Source organism: Globicephala melas, chromosome 4 (assembly GCF_963455315.2).
Source record: "Globicephala melas chromosome 4, mGloMel1.2, whole genome shotgun sequence".
In the NCBI taxonomy this organism is placed as follows: domain Eukaryota; kingdom Metazoa; phylum Chordata; class Mammalia; order Artiodactyla; family Delphinidae; genus Globicephala; species Globicephala melas.
The window spans coordinates 112185104-112207941 of record NC_083317.1 but is presented as its reverse complement, the minus strand read 5'-3'; the positions used below and the strand labels follow the sequence as shown (position 1 = coordinate 112207941).

Here is a 22838-nt window from a genome sequence, read left to right as displayed (position 1 = left end):
CAGTTCTCTTTATCTTCTACCTTCACCTTGGGACACTTTGGCTTAAATCATCATCCCGAAACTGGTTATTTCCACTTGGAAGATACCATATGAGATCTTATCTTCTACACAGAGTAAAACTTAATGAATGAAATGAATAATCCATCATGAGTTCATTTATTCAGTGAATATTTATTAATTACCATAGGCTAGGCATTGTGCTAGAAAGTGGGAATACAAAGGTGAGTAAGCCATGGCACCTGTCTGCAAGGATTTGGCAGTCTAGTTACAGGAGTTATAATGTTGTATGTGTCTCCTGGAGACACAAGTGAGGCTCGCCTGGTGCAAATTACTTCCCTTGTACTAGGAAGCCCTTGAATTGCCTTTTGATTTATACACCAAATGTTCCATGCTAACTTAAAAAAAATTTATTTCATAAAATTTACATGGCACTTACCATGTGCCAGGCACTGTTCCAAGAACTTTACGATTATTAATGCTTTAAATCCTCAGTCAGTCCTAACAGGTAGGTTCTATTGTTATTCCCACTTAAATCTGGAAGCCCCAGATTTTCTCTTAAACCTTCCCCTTTTCCTTGGTGAGTATCAGCACTATCCACTCAGCTCCCCAATCAGAACCAGCAGTCTACACAAGTGGACACACACTGAAATCAGCTGCGGGAACTTTAAAAAATCCTGATGTCTATGAAAAACTGCTCATGATCACTAATTATTAGAGAAATGAAAATCAAAACTACAATGAGGTACCACCTCACACCAGTCAGAATGGCCACCATTAAAAAGTCTACAAATAACAAATGCTGGAGAGGGTGTGGAGGAAAGGGAACCCTCCTACACTGTTGGTGGGGATGTAAGTTGGTGCAGCCACTATGGAGAACAGTATGGAGGTTCCTCAAAAAACTAAAAACATAGATACCATACGATCCAGCAATTCCACTCCTGGGCATGTACCCGGACAAAACTATAATTCAGGGCTTCCCTGGTGGCACAGTGGTTGAGAGTCCGCCTGCCAATGCAGGGGACACGGGTTCGTGCCCCGGTCTGGGAAGATCCCATATGCTGCGAAGCAGCTGGGCCCGTGAGCCATGGCCGCTGAGCCTGTGCGTCCGAGCCTGTGCTCCATAACGGGAGAGGCCACAACAGTGAGAGGCCCACGTACCACAACAAAACAAAACAAAACAAAACAAAAACAAAAAAAAACTATAATTCAAAAAGATACATGTAACCCAATGTTCATAGAGCACTGTTTACAATAGCCAAGACATGGAAACAACCTAAATGTTCATCAACAGATGAATGGATAAAGAAGATGTGGTACATATATACAATGGAATACTACTCAGCCATAAAAAAGAATGAAATAATGCCATTTGCAGCAACGTGGATGAAACTAGAGACTATCATACTAAGTGAAGAAAGTCAGAAAGAGAAAGACAAATACCATATGATATCACTTATATGTGGAATCTGAAATATGACACAAATGGACCTATCTATGAAACAGAAACAGGATCACAGACATAGAGAAGAGACTGGTGGTTGCCAACGGGATGGGGGAGGGGAGAGGGCTGGAGTGGGACGTTGAGGCTAGCAGATGTAAGCTATTATATATAGAATGGATAAACAACAAGCTCCTACTGTATAGCACAGAGAACTATATTCAATATCCTACAATAAACCATAATGGAAAAGAATATAAAAAAAAAGAATGTATATATATATGTATAACTGAATCACTTTGTTGTACAGCAGTAATTAACATGACATTGTAAATCAACTATACTTCAGTTAAAATATATATATATATATATATATATATATATATATATATAAAAATCCTGATGTCTAGGTTACAGTCTGGCCCAATGAAACCAGAATCTCTGGGGTGGGAATTTTCTTTTTCTAAGCTCCCCAGGCAATTCTCCAATGCAGCTAATTTTGAGAATCAACCGCTGCAAGTGCTTTTCAAACTGTGGCATGCATCGGAATTGCCTGGAGGGCTTATTAAACGTAGATTGCTGGGCTCCATATCCAGAGTTTATCTGGAAGGTCTGGAGCAAGGCCCAAGAATTTACATTTCTTAAAAGTTCCCAGGGGATGCTGCTGCTGCTGTTCCAGGTACTCTGCTTTAAGAACCACTAACTGCTTTTCTTACTCCATTTCCCTCTTTCTGCTCATTCACAAAGTCTCCTGAATCCTACCTTCTAAATATCCTCACGTACAACTTTCCCGTCCATTCACCTGTCTTTGTCCTAATTTTCCCCTCTTGAAATATCTTTCTTCCGGTGTTCTTGTTTCCAGCCTCAGCCATTCCAATCCATTTCCACTACTGCCAAAGTAATCCTTCTAAAAATATGTGTATTATGTGACCATGACTCTATGAATTTGAAATATTAATTTGGAGTATGTAATCTAATGACTCTCGTTTACAGTCAACTGTGCTTCTACTACTTATTTCATATTCTACTCAACTTTCCTTACTCTTGGACCCTGAGAAAATCTTAGCACCTCTTTTCCATCTTGCATAGCATTGAGTTTTTGCCTCTGTCATGGCATTCGTTATAGCATACAGTCATTCTTTAGACAGAGGTCTTCTCTTCTTCACTGGGCACTAAAGGAGGGGATGGTATGGTATCTTACTCATCATTGTATACGAAGGATTTCGAACAGTTCTTGGAGAAAGGAAGAATCATAAATATCTGCTGAGTTACTGGGTTGCATCTTTCAAATAAGTTACCCCAAGCTCCTCCTATATCTTTTGAACAGTATTTTTAGTGAGGGCTTAACTAAAAGGAAATTTATATATTTAATCATTACCAATGTAATTATCACTTTAGTGCTGTTTTCTGATACAGGCTGCCTTCTGAAAGAAATTAAGGACTTTTGAAATCTTAGCCATGTAAAAAAGTCAGCATTTTTTCCAGAACAGAATATTTTAAGCCATTATATGAACAAAATTTAAAATACTATGTTTTGGTTTTCTTCATTGTAGTCAGACACTTTTATATGTGTATGGCAGAGTAAATTGTGGTCTTTCAAAAATGTATTTATGATTTTAGGCATATCATTCAAAAACTTATCCTATAACTTTGATGGTGACATTTTACTCAGTTTATATAAATTGTGAGATATTGATACATTCTCAAATTGACATTAGAAGATAATAATGTATATTTTAAAGAACTCTACTTGAAACTAAATATTAATTATTGTGTGATCTGACTAAAATTAATCACCGTAACATATACTCTAAATCTTTTCATAAAAATTTAGTTTGGATTTAGGATGTAACTTAAATGTTACTGGTATTACCCTATCAGTACTGAATCCTTAGTTTATATAAAGCCAAGTACCAGGCTTAAAGCAGAAGTTTCCTGTTTTCTCCATATGGTGGATTATTTTTTTTTTGCTACCCAGCCTCTGTTCTTTTACCTGTGGTGAAACATACCAATTTTCCCTTTTGTTTTGGGTAATTACTTCTCCTCTATTTTGTGCAGTGATGATGCTTGTGGCATAATCTCAATTTACCCCATATCCAGGAAGATTCTACTTTGTCTTTTCAGCAGCACTCACTTTGGATGCTACAATGGTCAAACATATAATAATAGTAACCATTATTTATTGGACAACTTTGATTTGCAAGACAATGGCTAGGAACTTTTTGTGTGTTATCTGTGACTTCATATCAAAACTGTAAGGCAGGGGTTATAGCAATGTTCTTTCCTTTTGATAACTTTTAACATGTTTAGAATTGTGATCCTAACCACAAAAATTCATCCAAATAGGATGTCATCAAGGTCAATAGGTTTTTCTTAATTTTATGGAAATTTTTATATGTTAAAAGTAGAGAAAATAAAATAAGGAATCCCCATTATCCACCTTCAACAAACTCATGGTCAAATTTCTTTGATCTATGTTCCACCGGTTCTTTCCAGATTATTTTGAAAGAAATTCCAAGTATCATGTCTTTCCATCTGTAAATACTTTAGTATGTATATCTCAAAGATAAATATTGCTCTTTTAAACATAACCTTAATACCATTATCATGCCTAAAAATATTTGCAAAAAGTCCTATCACATCGAGTTTATAGACTGGAGTTATGTTTTTCCACTTGCCCAATTTTCTCTGTCTCTCTCCCCCAGCCCCACCAAATCTGTTTCTCTCCCCTTTTCTTCCTTTTTTAGCAGATTGTTTAATCAGGATCCAAATAAGATTAGGTTAGCGTTTAGATTAGTTGCTGTCTCTTAAGTATCTCTCCAACTATAGGTTCTCCTTCAATCTTTTTCTTTTCTTGAAATTTGTTTGTTGAAGAAATGCATTGTTTTTCCAGTCTGGATTTGGTAGATCAGACTGCTTCCTATGCTGTCAATTTGTAAGTTTCCTCTGTCCTCTGTGAACTGGAAGTTAGATTTAGAGGTTTGATAAGACTCAGGTTCACTTTTTTTTTTTTTGAAAAATACTGCATAGTTGATGTATACTTCCATCAGGAGACATATAATGTCTGGTTGCCTCCCTTTTTGTGATGTCACGAGCCACTGATGATCATTCCCCAGATCCATTAATGCATTAGAGGCTAAGAAATTCTGTCAACTCATTTTCATTTGTTAGCTCCCTCATCAACTATTGAGTTATCCTGAGGTACAGTATGTTTTAACAGCATAACAGATTTTTTATTCTTTTCCTTTGTTACCAGTTTTCAAAATAATGATTGAAACCCTAAGATCCTCCTAAGGTGACCAATTATTATTATCTTTAAAATATTATTATGAATTTATGGGTATACATTTTTAAATTATTTTCTATTAGTTGCAGTTTTCTTTATTGATACTCAAGTCTTCTTAACTTTGGCTAGTGAGAGCTTCTTAAAGTTGGTCCTTAAGTCCTTTTGACACAACTCCAGTAGCTGATAGTTTCCTAGCATATTGGTATGGCAAGATATAATATTCTAGACTCACCTTGTATGTTTTCACCCTGGGTCTGGCAATGAATTGTTTTTTAGTAAAGGAAAGTTTTATTGTCAGCTTGAAGTGACTAAGGAAAGTCATTTAATAGATCATCCTGCCATACAAGTGCTCAAAGAACATTGGATGAAGGTAGAACTGAAGGCTCTCTTTTAAACCAACATTTGCCAAAGTCAGCTATTGAGGGAATGATAGTATCTCCTGGTTGTTTTCTTTGGACTGATTTGACACCTTTAAGGGCTCCATTCACATCCATGGATAAGACCATGGACAACTGAAAAAACTGTCCACGGTTCTACCTACTGGGTCTTTATCAGGCTCATCTTCTTATCTGGCTTCTTCATATATTTACCTCTATTTACAGACCTAGTGCCTTGTAACCATCTTCATCTCTGTGCTTCGTCCCTTTGGGATTGATTGTCTGTGAGGATAGTTTATATGGCTCTTGAGCTGCCCTCCTCCATGGAAGCTTGCCTCCACTTCTGCCTAGGATCCTTCCTGCACAAGGTAGGCTTGGCCCTATCTTACTCCTCATTTAAGCTCATCTCCCAGAACCCCAGCCTAGATAGACTTCTGTTCTCTCTTATTCTTACAGAGGAGTTTGAACTTTTGTCAACACTATGAAATAATAGGCAGTACACCTGAAAAGATGATTATCACATGATTTTGCTAGTTTTTGTGTGTGTGTGAGAAAGGAAAAATTAAAAACTAAAAACTAAAAACTAAAACTAAAAACTAAAAAAGCTAAAAACCTGGACTAAAAACCTTTAATTGGGTATTTTTAAAGAGTAATTTTTAACATAGAAAAAAGAAGGAAATACCCTAAATTTAAAAACCTCTGATTTATTTACCACTTTTAAAGAAGAGGTGCTGCATGTGACTAAATCTACTGTTCAGAGTTTGCACTGTATTCCACTGTTTGTTTACTGTACACAAGGATGGACAAAAAATTTATCACTGCCTCACTTCAGATGCATCTGTGGAATCATTTCGTAAGTATGGCTGACCCTTGAACAACATGGGTTTGAACTGTGTGGGTCTACTTATATGCGGATTTTTTTCAATAAATATATCGGAAAAAATTCTGGAGACTTGTGACAGTTTGAAAATACTCTCAGATAAACCATGTAGCCTTGAAATGCTGAAAAAATTAAGAAAAAGATATGATATGAACGCATGAAATCTATGTAGATACTATTCTACCATTTATCACCATAAAATATACACAACTCTATTATAAAATGTTAAAATTTATCAGAACTTATGCACACAGACCGTAAATGTAAACAAACATAAAGATTCAGTATTAAATCGTAGCTGCATAAAACTGTAGTACACACTGTCCTACTGTAATAATTCTGTAGCCACCTCCTGTTGCTATTGCAGAGAGCACAAGTGTTGCAAGTATTTGCTTAAAACACTTTGTGATGCTAATCGTCTCCACATGAGTTCACCTCTCCAGGAAATTTCATATTGCAGTGAACTCTCTTTGTGTATTTTTCATTGTGTTTAGTACAATACCATAACTTTAAATAACACCATGGTACCCATACGAAGTGCCTCTAGTGATGCTGGGAGTGCTCCCAAGAAGCAAAGTCATGACATGACAAGAAAAAAAGTTCAGTTGTTTAATAGGTACTGCAGATTGAGGTCTGAAATGGTGGTTGCCCACCATTCCAAGATAAACAAATCCAGCATAAGGACACGTTTAAAAAAAAAAAAAAGGAAATTCATGAAACTGTCACTGCAGCTAGGACAGCAGGCATGAAAACCTTGCACTTTTCATGAAATACCTTTTTACCTCTTATTGAAAATGCAGCTTTTATGTGGGTGCAGGATTGCTATAAGAAAATCATACCTGTAGACTCTAATATAATTCAAGAGAAAGTGAAGTCATTATATGATAACTTAAAAGGAAGGTGAAGGATCTAAAACTGGAGAATTTAATGCAAGCAAAGGATGGTTTGATAATTTTAGAAAGTGGTTTGGCTTTAAAAATGTCAAGATAACAGAAGCAGCAGCTTCTGCTGACCAAGAGGCAGCAGACGAGTTCCCAGACACAATTAAGAAAACTATTGAGGAGAAAGGATACCTGCCTGAACAGGTTTTTAATGCAGACAAAAGTGTCTTATTCTGGGAAAAAAAGTCACAAAATGCATTTATTATTAAGGAAGAGAAGCTAGCACCAGGATTTAAGGCAGGAAGGGGTAGGCTAACTCTACTGACCTATGCAAATGCAGTCGGGCTTATGATCAGGACTACCTTCATCTATAAAGCTGCAAACTCCTGAGCCTGGAAGGAAAAAGACAAATACCAGCTGCCAGTCTTTTGATTTTACAAGAAGGCCTGAACAACAAGATCCATTTTTCTGGATTTATTCTACCAATGCTTTGTCTCTGAAGTCAGGGAGTACCGTATCAGTAAGGGACTGTGTTTTAAAGTTCTTTCAATATTGAACAATGCCCCTGGCCACCCAGAACCCCATGAGTTCAAGACAAAAGGCATCAAAGTGGTCTACTTGTCCCCAAACACAACATCTCTAAATTCAGCCTGTAGATCAGGGGGTCATAAGGACCTTTAAGGCTCATTACACATGGTACACTATGGAAGGGATTGTCAATGCAATGGAAGAGAACCTCAACAGAGAGAACAACATAAAAGTCTGGAAAGATTACACCACTGAAGATGCCGCTGTTGTAATAGAAAAAGCCATGAAAGCCATTAAGCCTAAAACAATAAATTCCTGCTGGAGAAAATTATGTCCATATGTTGTGCATGACTTCACAGGATTTATGACAGAGCCAATCAAGGAAATCATGAAAAAGATTATGGATATGGTTAAAAAAAAAAAAAAGATGAGGGTGAAAGGTTTCAAGATATGGCTCTTGGAGAAATTCAAGAGCTAATAGACACCACACCAGAGAAATGAACAGAAGACCACTTGATGGAGATGAGTGCTTCTGAACCAGTGCCAGATGATAAGAAAGATGTAGAAGAAGCAGTGCCAGAAAAAAAATTGATGTTAGACAATCTGGCAGAAGGGTTTTGATTGTTCAAGACTCCTTTTGACTTCTTTTATGACAGGGACCCTTCTATGATATGGGCATTGAAACCAAAGGAAATGGTGGAAGAAGAATTGGTACCATATAGCAACATTTTTAGAGAAATGAAAAAGCAAAAATTCAGGTGGAAATTATGATGTATTTCCATAAAGTTACACTGAGTGTACCTGCCTCTTCTGCCTTCCCTTCCACTTCCTCTCCGTCTTCTGCTTCTGCTACCCTGGAGGCAGTAAGACCAACCCCTCCGCTTCCTCTTCTCCCTCAGTCTATTCAATGTGAAGGCAACAAGGATGAAGACCTTTATGATGATTCACTTCCCCTTAATGCACACTAAATAATCATCATGCTGTATAGTTCATAAACTGATGTGTTTGTGTGTGAGTGTGAAAATGTAATAACTACATGGCAAGAACTGTATGAGATGTTTATGTGTCATTATCATCATGCCTAAGTATTCATTGTGTAGAACACCGTGTGCAAGATTTGTATTGAGGTGGACAATCTATCCTTACATAGGCATACGGTGAGTGCTATTTAGTATACACTTAATAATGTGTAGGTTTCCTTACTGTTTTATAATTTGCTTTCAAAAAATTACATTACTGTACAGTATGCCCCTCTCTCTCATAATTGGAGAAACTATGTATTAGCCTATCATCAGTGGTAAGTGGTTTTTTTAAAAAAATGTAACAATCTTTCCAATATTGTGTTATGAATATGACTGTAATATTATACGCCATAACATTTTTATAACAATTCATCCATTAGTGTGTAAGCTAGGCTACCATTAGGCAATCGTATCAGTTATACTAGGCTACCATAAAGCCATCATACTGCTGCTTCTTCATTATCAAGGCATGAATTGTTTTACCTGAAAATATGAATACCTTTATCACACCATCTTTTCATTTCTAATGTCTAGTGTTAGTAATACATCTAACATCTATAGTGCTTTGTATTCTATAAGACAATATTGATGTAGGTACTGACAGACAAGATGATATCTTGTAAACAGGTGACAAATTTATGGTATCCATAATTACAGTACAGTGCTGTAAATGTATGTATTTTCTCTTCCTCATGATTTTCTTAATAACATTTCTTTTCTCTAGCTTACTTTATTGTAAGAATACAGTATATAATACATATAACACACAAAATATGCGTTAATTGATGATTCATATTATCGGTAAGGCTTCCAGTCAACAGTAGGCTATTAGCAGTTAAGTTTTTTGGGAGTCAAAAGTCATGTGCAAATTTTCAACTGTGCTGGGGTTAGTGCCCCTTACCCCTGCATTATTCAAGGGTCAACTGTATATTATTCTTCATTTATTGTGGATTCCATATCTCTTAAGTGAGCTTGGTTGCCTAAAAATATTAAGAAGCCACATGATAATGATATAGTCAGCTGTATAAGACATCTCAAATTTGTGATTAATTCTCTGTAATGGAATTTATAAGCAATAAGGTAAATTTACAAAGAAATGGTAGAAGAATCTGAGAAGAGATGTTGAGAAAAGGAACGATATCATAGCTAAGAAGACTCACAAATCATGGAATTGTCCTGTCAATGCTTCAAATTCTAAAGGTAGATTCAACAACAACAACATCAATCATGTAATGATTATTTATTATCTGTCAGTCACTATTAACTGCCCTACTTACTTACTGTATTTAATTTTCACAGAGGCCCAGAAGTTAGTAGGTACTCTCCCATTGCAGGTAAGAATAAAGTCTCAGAGAGATTAATTACTATGTGCTGAATCACTTAACTAATTAGTAGTGGAACAGAAATTAAAAATCACATCTCTTTGAGTGGAAGGTTCATGGTCTTTCCATTAACACTACACGACCTGGAAATTGCCTTAAGAGGGTAAAAATGTACTTATTTTTTTTTCTAGTAAGACTAAATTTATTCAATACCCTAGTAAAAGTTTTGATTATAAGTATCCAACAGTATAAAAAGTACAAAACAGATTTGTAGATTTCTAATATATTAATACAAAGTGCATGACTACATACAGTACATCCTACAGGCAAAGAGAGGTGGAAGGGGAAAAAGAAGACTGTGGTTGAGGTCTAGTAATAAATAAATACAGAAGTAGAGATGATCCATATTATAGTATATTCTACCACCAATACTGCAGCCAAAATGTACAAAAAAAAAAAAGAGAAAAAAATACCATTTCAGAATAACTCAGGAGGAAGATGATAATGGCTGGGATTCTTGTAATACACCTCAAAGTCTGTGGGAGAGTTGACCCAACTCACTATGTAGTCTGTGCATATGGTGGCTTGTAGTTTTTTCCAAAGGAAGAAATATAAAATTTTAAGTTTAGATTAAGAACTATAAGGTACCCATAAAAATTGGCTCACTTCTTCTTGTTATTTATACTATCCAATCTTTAAAATCCAGTTTTAAAAATAAGCACTGAGTCATGTTATTACAAGGTAGGCAAATGATCCTCCCGCATTATGAACAGTCTGAACTGGTGATATACTCTTCCTGAACTTTTAGAAAAGAGGCAATAGATAGTACTTTGGTTTGGGTTCAAGTAAAAGGCTTTTAATGAAGGTTTTACAATTGAAGAGCTCCACATTTAGGATGTATCATCTAACACCTCAATGTTCAGAAAGCCTGACTAAAAGAAACCAAACCAAAACCAACCCACTCAGCATTAACACACACCTCTTTTCTTTTAGTAGAATTTTACTTTAATATAGAATGAAAAACAAAAAACAAAAACCCAAAACCCTAATAGGTTAAAACAAGTCAAACAACAATTCTACACAGATAAAACCTTCACAAAGGTCAACCGAAGTAATCCAGAGCTAAAACTGAATTGTGCAGATTTTCATTGAAGTCACCAGTCATGTAACATAAACAAATTATTTACACACTTGCAAGCCCTCTAAGAAATGTGCCCCAAGAAGCATTAACCTTTGTTTTTTTCATGTGCCATCCTGAAGACTTGCACATTTTATTTTTCAGATAATTTAACATTTTAATAGAGTGCATTCTCTACCAAGGGGTAATGCTTTGGTACTATTCATATAGGATTGCCTATCCTAAAGATTTGACATTTCCCCAAGAGGAACTTTGATTCTGCTTTAGAAGTTTCATATAAATTAAAAACTTTATCAAATATCAATATGGAGGGAGGTGACACAGGATGCAACATATACAGTCAAGTTACCTCTGTATATTTAGAAATTACTCCAAGATATTCGCACTAGAGAGCTTAGTCTGTCCCGCTTAACATTCAGTAGTACAGGTTTGAATCATCAGAACCTTGGCAACACCTTAATATTTCAAAGTTATTAACAACTACCTCTAGGGGCAAGTCTGTGTTTACTGAGTTATGACAAATTTATTATAACGAAGGAAAACAAGTGTAGCCAGCCATCTTAAAAAATGCCCCAACCACTGCTTCTCAATATAGAAAGATTAAAACTACATACGTTTATCATACAACAAATCCCATCTCTGTCCCCTGAAATTCCCCTAATTTCATTCATTAGAAGGGGATTTTTTAAAAAAGCCTTAAAGAGCACTTTACAGCAGCATTCAGCTTTCCTATGAAATACTCAGCATCTTAAATATTATGTACACTTCTTTTTTTCCTTTTAGTAAGCTAGATACTGGCCTCAGACTTTGTGGAACTGGAGGGAAAACAACCCACTCAAAACTATTCTAGAAATCATCTTTTGGCAGAATAACAGGTATTCAAGTTAAAAATAGGAGGGTCATTTTGTTGGTGTTTTCCAAAATTTAACTCATTTTTTGTTCCCCTTCTACATCAGCCTCAGTCACCACTCCTGAGTGGAGATGGGCAGAGGCTCTGGCCCCTGAGCCTCCGGCTTCTCAGCAGCTGCTTTCTCATTACTGCAGCAAGGCTTGAATAGATGTGTGTCGATGAGGACTTCCCCAAAACGGCCTTTATAGATAATGCCACAGCATATTTTCTGTCTTTTCCAGTATGTGAGATCTAAAAAGGAAAACACTGGCGTTCTGTTAGAGCCAGAAGCCATCTCTGTATCTGAGCCATCATCTGATGTTACTATAACAAGGAGATTGAGCTGGAGAGGCACTTGAGGTGGTACTGTGAGCATCAGAATTGTGACGTTTAAATTCCTTCTGCAGTTTACTGATCTGGTTGCTTTTTATCCTGTTTCCAGATAGAGTTTTCACTTTCTTTGGTTTCAGGGTAGTCTTTAGACTGGGTCCTGCCCTGGCATGTACCACATGATTCCAGTTTTTTTTTTTGATCCTGCTGGCAATTTCTTCCATCTTTTCACAAGCAGGACACAGGCATTACAGATGTCTCCTGAACGAGTCTCATGTAACCCAAAACAGCTCTGGAAGTCCTTTTCATAGCGTTTACTGTCAGTGAATCGGGAACTGGAGGATTTAGCTCTGCAAATACAGCAGCCCTCTATACTTCGGTACATCTTTGGCTTGTGAAAACCAAACATCTTTTCTTCTGGGCAATAGTCTGCCAAAAGCAGACGTTCCACGCGCAATAACGTTCCCGAGGTGCGGAGCGCACGCCAAGCCAAGCCCACCTCCCAACCGCTCCCTCCTCCTCAACTGCCTTCAAAATGTACTTATTTTAAATTAACTAACCCCATCTCCTTTTCCTTTTTACTTTATGGTGCATTAAAATAAAATCTAGACTCACAGACTTAGAGAATGAACTTATGGTTACCGGGGAAGAAGGGTGGGAGGGGGAAGGATAGTTAGGGAGTTTGGGATCGACATCTAGACACTACTATATTTAAAATGGATAACCAAAAAGGACCTACTGTATAGCACAGGGAACTCTGCTCAATATTACGTAACAACCTAAATGGGAAAAGAATTTGAAAAAGAATAGATACATGTATATGTATAACTGAATCACTTTGCTGTACACCTGAAACTAACACAATGTTGTTACTCACCTATACTCCAATATAAAATAAAAAGTTAAAAAAAAAATAAAATCTAGTTTCTGATATTTATCTCACTACTTGTTAGATACTAGTATAACATGACTAGCCTTCAAAATAAATAATTTCTTTTTTTTTGCTATAATGTGTGTGTTGCTAGCAGTCAAAGAAAACATCTATTTTAATATTATATGCACATTGCTTGAGACATTATTAACTAAATTAACACATTCACACTTATCCTATGAATGTTTTCAGACCACAATGAATAACGTGCTTTTCAAATATAATACAGCAAGCTATAAAATAGGGCATAATTATATTGAGTGAGTTATGGTGTTTAAAATCAGGATCCGCCACAGTGTCAAATAGTAAAAAGGAATGAAGCCATGTACAAAAATCATTTATCCTTTATAAATCTGGTGAAAGAGTAATGTGAGGTCTCTAAATTACCTTTGGAGAAGAGTATGTATTATCTTTGGTGATCCACCAATGAAAACATATTGACATAGAAAAAGAAGTTATAATAAACTTGAAAAATTAAAAAATGGAGATTTTCCCCTTTATATGCTATAAATCTTAGATTTGACTCACTGGGGAAATATTGGTTGGGGATCACCACTTACTACTCCTTAATTTGGATCTCCAACATTCTTTCTAATAGTAAAGCTAAAGACAGCTTTACATGATGCTATATCTCAATGTTGTTGAATAAATGAATTTTCTGGAAAAAAATTGTTAAATATGACTTAAAAAGACAGTTGATTACTGCCGTAAAGTGCTAAAATATTAAAGGAAAATATATTATGTTTTTTAAAGCATTTGTTATTAATTGCAAACAAAAGCTTTAATTGAAAGCCATTGTTTTGATGGTTTATTATGAGGTTTTGCTATACCAATGATATTAAATTCAAATGATAAGACAGCTTTGATCTTCTAAAAAATGTACATAGTAATGGTCCTTTATATAGCAATAATCTAAAAGCTTTTAATTTGAAAATCATTTATTTGATTAATCTAATTCCTTTTTCCTTGGAATGATTCTTTCCTCTAAAATGTGGCCAACCCCTTCCCCACCCAAAAAGTCCCCCAAAACAAAAGAAAAAGAGCCTCACCATTACCAATTATTATATACTGAATGTTTGTGTCTTCCCAAAATACATATGTTGAAATTCTACCCCAAGTGTGATGGTATCAGGAAGTGGGGCCTTTGGAAAGTGATAAGGTCATGAGGGTGGAACCATCATGAATGAGACTAGCACCCTTATAAAAGAGACCCTGAGATCTTCCCTGGTGGCACAGTGGTTGAGAATCTGCCTGCCAATGCAGGAGACACAGGTTCAAGCACTGGTCCGGGAAGATCCTACATGCCGCGGAGCAACTAAGCCCGTGCACCACAACTATTGAGCCTGCGCTCTAAAGCCCATGAGCCACAACTACTGAAGCCCGCAAGCCACAACTACTGAAGACTGCGTGCCTGGAGCCTGTGCACTGCAACAAGAGAAGCCACTGCAACGAGAAGCCTGCGCACCACAATGAAGAGTAGCCCCTGCTTGCTGCAACTAGAGAAAGCCCGTGTGCAGTCACGAAGATCCAAAGCAGCCAAAAATAAATAAATAAATTTATTTCAAAAGAAAAAGAGAGACCTTGGAAGAGGGTCCTCACCAGAACCTGATCATGCTGGTACCATGATCTTAGACTTCCACCTTTCAGAATTGTGAGAAAATGGGTTCCTGTTGTTAGTAAGTTACCCAGTTTATGGTATTTTGTTATAGCAGCCTAAGCTGACTAAGAAACCAACTGTATTCCAGTTGACCCTTGAACAACATGGGTTTGAACTGTACAGATCCACTTATACGTAGATTTTTTTCAGTAAATACTATAGCACTGCACAATCTGTGGTTGGTTGATTCCAGGGATGCAGAACTGTGGTATGGAGGGCAGACTGTAAAGTTATACTTGGATTTTCAGCTGAGCAAGGTGGCAGCGCCTCCTAACACCTGCATTGTTCAAAGGTCAACTGTAGCTTCCTAAGGCTGCCATAACAAATTACCACAATCCTAGTGGTTTAAAACAACAGAAATTTATTCTCATGGTTCTGGAGGCTAGAAATATGAAATATAATGTAGACTCCTCCTGAGTGCTCTAGGGGAGAATCCTTCCTTGCCTCCTCCAGATTCGTGTGGCCCCAGGCATCCCTACCTTGTGGCTGCATCACTCTAATTTCAGCCACTGTCTGTACATGGCCTTCTCCTCTTCTCCTTGTGTGTCTCTCTTTTGTTTATTTCCTATAAAAATGGCTTTAATTGGATTTAGAGCCCACCTGGATAATACAGGAACATCTCAGATTCTTTACTTAATTATATCCACAAAGACCTTTTTTCCAAATAAGGTCACATTCACAGATTCCCAAGGTTAGAATGTAGATATATCATTTGAGAAGGCAACGTTTAACCCACTATACCAACGTTACCCGAACTTTAGTTTATGTTCAGGGTTAGAGAGTGAGTTTTGGGGTCTGAAACCTGTGGGATCAAGTCTTGGCTCCACCATCCACTAGCTGTGTGATATCTGGCAAGTTACTAGTTCAGTGTGTACATATGGAAACTAAGGGTAATAATACTGTTCATAGAAGGCTGATGAACATAACAATTGTAGTATGAATCGATAATTGACACTTTCCTTCCTGCCTACTAAGTCGGATTCCTTTTGACCATCTACATTTCACTTGGTCACTTTTACTTGATCTCTCCTTGTCTTTTGGCACTGTTGACCACTCCCTATTTCTTGAACATTTTTACTCCCTCAGCTTCTAAGACATCATGCTTTCCTGATTGTACTCCTACCCTTTTGACTATTCCTTCTTTTTCTTATTTTTTTATCTTGCCCCTTAAATATTGTTTTCCTAAAGTTCCTAATACAAGCCCATTCCTTAATTATGCTATACACTTTCACCAGGAGACTTAACCTAATCCCAGAATTTCAATTAACATCTGATTGCTGAAGATTCTGAAGTCTACTTCTCCAACTCAAAAATCCCCCTTCAGGGCCTCCCTGGTGGCACAGTGGTTGAGAGTCCGTCTGCCGATGCAGGGGACACGGGTTCGTGCCCGGTCTGGGAGGATCCCACATGCCGCGGAGCGGCTGGGCCCGTGAGCCATGGCCGCTGAGCCTGTGCGTCCGGAGCCTGTGCTCCGCAACGGGAGAGGCCACAACAGTGAGAGGCCCGCGTACCGCAAAAAACAAAACAAAACAAAAAAAATCCCCCTTCAGTTAGAAACCTGTATGTGACTTGCCTTTCTACACCTAGATGTCCTACCTCCAAGTCTTCATATTCACATTACAAGCTAAACCATAATTATTTCACATCCAGAAATCTATACTTTCTTTGAAGACTTATGTATTGTTACTCTTCAGCCATATTGGTCAACCAGCAGTTCCCCAAATATGTCATGCTTTTTTGCCTGTTCTTATCTTTATCCACAGCTTTCTCTCTCCATTGAATGCTCTTTTCCCAATCTTGTGAACACCTATCAATTGTTCAGAACTTAGCTCAAGCATCACCTCAATTTTTAAGATGACCATTCACTCTTTTCTTTGTAGCCCCACTGAAATGTATACCTACTTCCATCACAGCAAATGACATGACATTTTGGGGACTTTTATCCCCCACTAGACCATCAACTCCTTAAAAGGTAAGTAACCATGCTTCATTTATCTTTGTATTCTTACTTTACAGGATAGTGTCTGGCACATAGCACTCAATAAAAATTCATTAAATTGGTTTCTTAAGCCTACCAAAAAGTCATCTTGCTATTATTATTATTTTTGTGTTTAGCTTATTCTTAAAAGCACTTAATGATAGCAATAGTGGCTAACATTCATTGAGATCTATTGTTTCCAGCATCTGGGGGTAGGAAACCTTCTAAAATGGCTTTTAATGATTCTTGCCTCCTGGTATTCATGCCCTTGTGTAATCCCTCCCTTTGACCATGGGTTGGATTTAGTAATCTATTTCTAACAAATGGAATCCAGCAAATGTGACTGGCTTTCACTTCTGAGATTAGGTTACAAAGAGAACATGACTTCCATCTTGCTCACACTCTCTCACTTGCTCTCTCTGATGAAGCAAGCTGCCGTGTTGCGAGCTATTCTGTGGAGAGTCCCATGTGATAAGGAACTAGGGGCAACTTCCTTTCAACAGCCAGCATTGAACTGAGGTCTTCAGTTCAACAATCTGAGAATCTTGTCGACACCTACATGAATGAACTTGACAGCTGAATCTTCCCTAGTCAAGCCTTGACTGCAGCCCTGGCCAACACCTTGCTTGCAGTCTGTGAAGAGACCCTGAGCTAGAAGACACAGATAACTGCATCTGGATGTCTGACTCAGAAATCACCATATAATAAATATTTGTTGTATTAAGATGCTAAACTTTGGGGTAATTTTTTATATAACAATAGGTAACTAAAACTTATTGTTTCAAGCAGTCAGCATGAATCAACTCGTTAATCCTTGAAACAACATTATGAGATAGACACTCTTTTGAACCCTATTTTATAGATGAGAAAACTGAAGCACAGGTTGGGGTCAGGGTGCAACTTAGCTGCACCTCTGTTCATGTCTCAGAAGGCTACAATCAAAGTTTTGTCCAGGGCTGCAGTTCTCATCTTGGGCTCAAGCTCTTCTTCCAAGCTCTTTAAGGTTGTTGTCAGAATTCAGGTCACTGTGGTTATCTGATGAAGATCCCCATCTTCTTAGTAGCTGTCATCCAGGGACCATTCTCAGCTGCTGGAGGCTGCCCACAGTTCCCTGCCATGTGGCTTCCACAGGCAGTTCACAACACAGATTTTTGCTTTCTTCCAGGACATCAGGAGCATCTCTTCAATCTCTAGACCTCCTTTCAAAAACTCATCTAATTAGAATTAATTAGAATAGTCTTCCTTTTGACGAACTCAACTGGTTAGGAACCCTAATTATATCTGCAAAAATTCTTTTGCCATATCACAGGGAACTCTACTCAGTACTGTGTAATGACATACATGGGAAAAGAATCTATAAAAGAGTGGATATATATATATATACACACACACATACATATACACACACACGTATATGTGTATATATATATATCTGATTCACTTTGCTGTACAGCAGAAACACAGCATTGTAAATCAACTATACTCCAATAAAAATTTAAAAAATAACAAATATAATCATAGGAGTGAAATTCTATCATATTCACAGTTTTCACCAAGGGCATGGGTCATTGGATATCATTTTATTTTGTATTATTTTTACTTTTTATTGTGGTAAGAACACTTTACATGAGATCTACTTTCTTAAAAAAATTTAAGTGTACAGTACAGTATTAACCATAAGCATGATATTGTATGGGAGATCGCTGCAACATAATCATCTTGCACCTGCATTTTTAATTTTTTAAATTAATTTTTAAAATTGAAGTATAGTTGATTTTCAATGTTGTGTTAGTTTCTGATGTATAGCAAAGTGAGTCCGTCATACATACACACAAATCCACTCTTTTTAAGCTTCTATTCCCATATAGGTTATTACAGAGTATTGAGTAGAGTTCCCTGTGCTATTCAGTAGGTTTTTATTAATTACCTATTCTATATATAGTAGTGTGTATATGTCAATCCCAATCTCCCAATTTATCCCTCACCCGCTGCTTCCCCCTGGTAACCACAAGTTTGTTTTCTACATCTGTGACTCAACTTCTGTTTTCTAAATATGTACCATTTGTTTAGATCATTGGAGATCATTTTAGAATTCTGCCTTTCACTTACATTTCTTCTTCTAGTCTTCCATTAAGCTTGTTTTTATATAGTTGCAATAATGTGGTATATTTAAATATGTATACCCTCCTTTCAACTCTATCATATCACAAGCACTTTCCATTATTATATAGGCTTCATAACCATAATTTTAATAGGCTTACAATGCATTAAAGTTAAATTTGACAAATTTTTCTATACATTTTCATGTCTAATCCTGGGGAGATTAAGATATTTAACTTTGAAATGAGACGAGTTTCTAAACATTTTTCTCTCTATTTATAAAACAGAGGTAGTAAAACAACTTATTTCATGATATTCTTAAGATTAAATGAAATGATACATATAAAATACTTAACATAATGTCAGGTACATAGTAAGCTTTTAAATAGCATCAACATCGTTAGAATCATTGTCATTTATTCTGACCTTATTCTCATTTTACTCCAGATTCTTGTAGACCTATTTGATACAAAGATTTCTTTTTGATGTCAGTCAGAATGCAGAAATATTTGGGATATGAAGAATCAAATGGTGGGGACTTCCCTGGTGGTCCAGGGGTAAAGAATCCACCTTCCAATGCAGGGGCTGTGGGTTCGATCCCTGCTCAGGGAACTAAGATCCCATATGCCACGGGGCAACTAAACCTGCCTGCCACAACTACAGAGCCCACGTGCCCTGGAGCCCATGTGCTACAACTAGAGAAAAGAAAACCCTCGTGCCACAACTACAGAGAAGCCCGAGAGCGACAACAAAAGATCCCACATGCTTCAACGAAGATCCTACGTGCCGCAATTAAGACCCAACACAGCCAAAAATAAATTAAATTAAAAAAAAAATCTTTAAAAAAAAAGAATCAAATGGTAATTTGAGTTTTATTTACTAGTTGTGTGACTTTGGGTGGGTCACTTAGCTTTCTCATCTGGAGATAGCAAAATACATCCCACAGCTTCTTTGATAATGTATATAAAAGGACAAATAGTGTAATTATCACATAATTAGTACTAAATAATTTAGTTTATTCATCTTGAAAACTTGTTAAGATATTCCAGGTACTTTGTACACATATTTATAGTCAAAATTATTATTAAATGATCTGTATTTCTCTTACGTTCAGAGTTTATGGAAATAACAAAACAGTTTATAAAAGATGGATTATAAAAATAAAGAGCGTTTGAAAGGAATAAGAAAATGAGCTGTTTTAAAGTATTTTTTTTTCTTTTATTCTGAACAAGATCTGTAAATAAGTGTGCAGAATGTCATAGTTCCCATGTTTCTTATGGATAATTTAAATAATAGTAAACATACATATACTCTTAAAAAATAGTCCTGTCTTCAATGAATAATATATTTTACTCAACCATTTTCCTTATAGATTTCTTGAAGTAGACATAAAAAAATTCTGTTCAAAAAGATCTTTTGTTATTATTTACCATGTTTAAATCAATTAATTGCTATATTTTTAGTACATTCATCTTTATTTTTCATTGCGGTTTTGTCATATTTCAGTCTGAAACATTCATAGAAACTGTGTGGGCTAAAATGCTGAAATGTTCTGTAAATCACTGCATGCTAATGAAATTCAGTGTTACTGGGATCTTTTAGTTTCACTTTTACAGGAAAGATGATTGATGGAAATACTATATTTGGAGAAACATTCAGGCTTATGTGCATTATAAAAACAAAACAAAACACCGTAACTTCCAGCACTGAGGCTGAATTTGTGAGAGAAAAGCTGTTACTGATATTTGAAAAGTTTGTAAATGTAATTAAATGTATTTTAGTAAAGCCATTCATAAAACAGGAGTATCTGAAACTATCTTTTGCATTGATGATAACGTTCTTTTACATTAGACAGTGATCACTTCAGAAGCCAGGATTCTATAGGTTGCTGAGCACACAGCATGGTGGGTTGCCATCCATGTGGTGGCTAAGATCAGAGTGTCAGACTGGCTATGTGTGAACCTGCCTCTTGGTGCCTCAGCTTCCTCACCTATACGATGGGAAATACATTGGCATTTAGGTTAAAAGAATTTTGTGAGGAAACAATGCGGTCATCTGTGTAGAATGCTGAGGCCCAGTGTATTATAAATAATCAAAGTTAATTTTATTCCATTACTATAATTTATGGTACCATTTTCATAGACAATTTCTGAAATGCTAACCCATTGCTTTTATAATGCCTCCCTAATGGCATTTCTTTGAAGAAAACTTGATAATATTTAGGCATTAAATTGAACTGTGGCTGCCAGGCCTCAATTTTGATGGGATTTCTCTGTGTTTTAGTGCCACTCCTCATTCTAGATAAGCATGGGCAAGGGCTTAGTTGGCCAGAGAAGGGAATTTAAATCTGTTTCTTTTTAAAAGTTAATGAATCTAAATTTCCCCAAAACCATCCATGAAAAATTTTAAAAACTATTGTGATGTCCATTATGCAGAGGAAACTATGGGGTACATAGACTGATGTTATCTTTTGCCCTATAAAACCAGATGAAATATATTTAACTTAGACCAAAATGCTATTGTTCCAATGTGTGGAGTGTTTGTAACACCTTCTTCTTCTCCCACAGGAAATGTCTCTGGCACCCCATAAAGTCCTGCAGTTATCATCCCATACCTCTGGGAATCACTCCTGGCTCTGCCTTCCACTTTCCATTAGTCATATGCTTGCTCTGCTATATGGTTCCAGTTTCTTATCTAACTATCCTGATCACTTGTACTAGATAGTCTTTTTGATTCTGGTTTTACCCTTAGATAGTCTCTCTTTCAGTTTTTCCTCCTTGGTTCTATATTCTACGGCCCATGGACCAGCATTGTTCTACTCAGTCCCTAGTCCTGTCACCTAGAACCTTGGCTCTGGTAAATTATACCAGACCCTTGGCCTGTCCAGAGACAGAGTCAGTAGGTGCCCTAACTCTTGAGCATTCCAGTCTAGATATCCCTGGAGAACTAGGAATTCATGTTTGTTTTCATGCAGAGAGACCCAAGATTGTGTGAATAAGGCCTTCAGGGTCAGTGTAGCCTCCCATCCTAGGAAAAAATGAGATGACCCTGGAATGCCAGATACCTTCAATTGATGGTAACAAGATTATAACAAACTTTGGGAATGTCTCGAGTTAACCCAGCGATGCTTCTGGAGCCTTGGAACTGCGTAAGTCTCTTAATATGGTGAAACAAAGTATTGATGGATATTTCTGAAGATCAGACTTTCAAGAGTTGAGGAACTATCCAAAGATGATACCCTTGCCTAGAATTGTTTTTTCTCCCAAAACTTTAGATGAGTTTTTTTTTTTCTTTTTGAGCCGTGCCATTCCTCTGACCCAGCCCTTGTGCATCCAAAAGTACTCATGGTTTAGAGGGACACTTTTAGAGAATTTTCCAGCCCAATGGAAGCTGGCTTCTGTGGGATATGAAACTATGCTCTGTAAGGCAATACCAATGCCACAGTTAAGAACTCTGTAGCCCCAGTCTAAATTACCAACACCAACTTCTAAAGTGGCAGGTTCTTTTGGAATACATATCTTCCTCCATATAATTCATTGTTAGGTTTGTTAGGTGGGAAATACAAAAGATGTATGGATAGTTCTTATTCTTGGGCATATTATGACCTATGAAAAGTCACAGAAACAATTAAATGATAAAACATGTTTTTGTGTTTAAGATATCAGAGGACAAAATTATCACTTCAGGTTGGTGGCATATGGTTCCATGGGTGAGGTAGACTCAAGCTGGGGCTTGAACAATGTTGAAGGTTTACACGTATGGAAAATATTGGATGGGGGATATTCATAAAGAGTCACATTGTAACTGGAACAAAGCCTGTTATGTCATTCTCATGCTTAAAATTTTTCAGTGTTTTCCAGTTGTGCTTCTTAAACTTGAATGTGCACACAATTAAACTGTTAAATGATTCAGATTCAGTGGGCCTGCAGTGATGTCTGAGATTCTGCATTTCTAACAAATTTTCAGCTACTGCTGGACCTCAGATAAAACTTTGAGAAATAAGAATCTATACTGGGAGTGCAGGTAGGGCAAACTATAGTCCATGGACTAAATCTAGCCCACTACCAGTTTTTAAACACAG

The 22838-nt window shown here is 36.8% G+C and overlaps 1 pseudogene; it reads right to left on the bottom strand.

The window, feature by feature from the left end:
- Nucleotides 1-11834: 11834 nt before the first annotated feature.
- On the bottom strand, nucleotides 11835-12500 carry LOC115846144 (SIN3-HDAC complex-associated factor pseudogene; annotated as a pseudogene).
- Between the last annotated feature and the right edge of the window lie 10338 nt (nucleotides 12501-22838).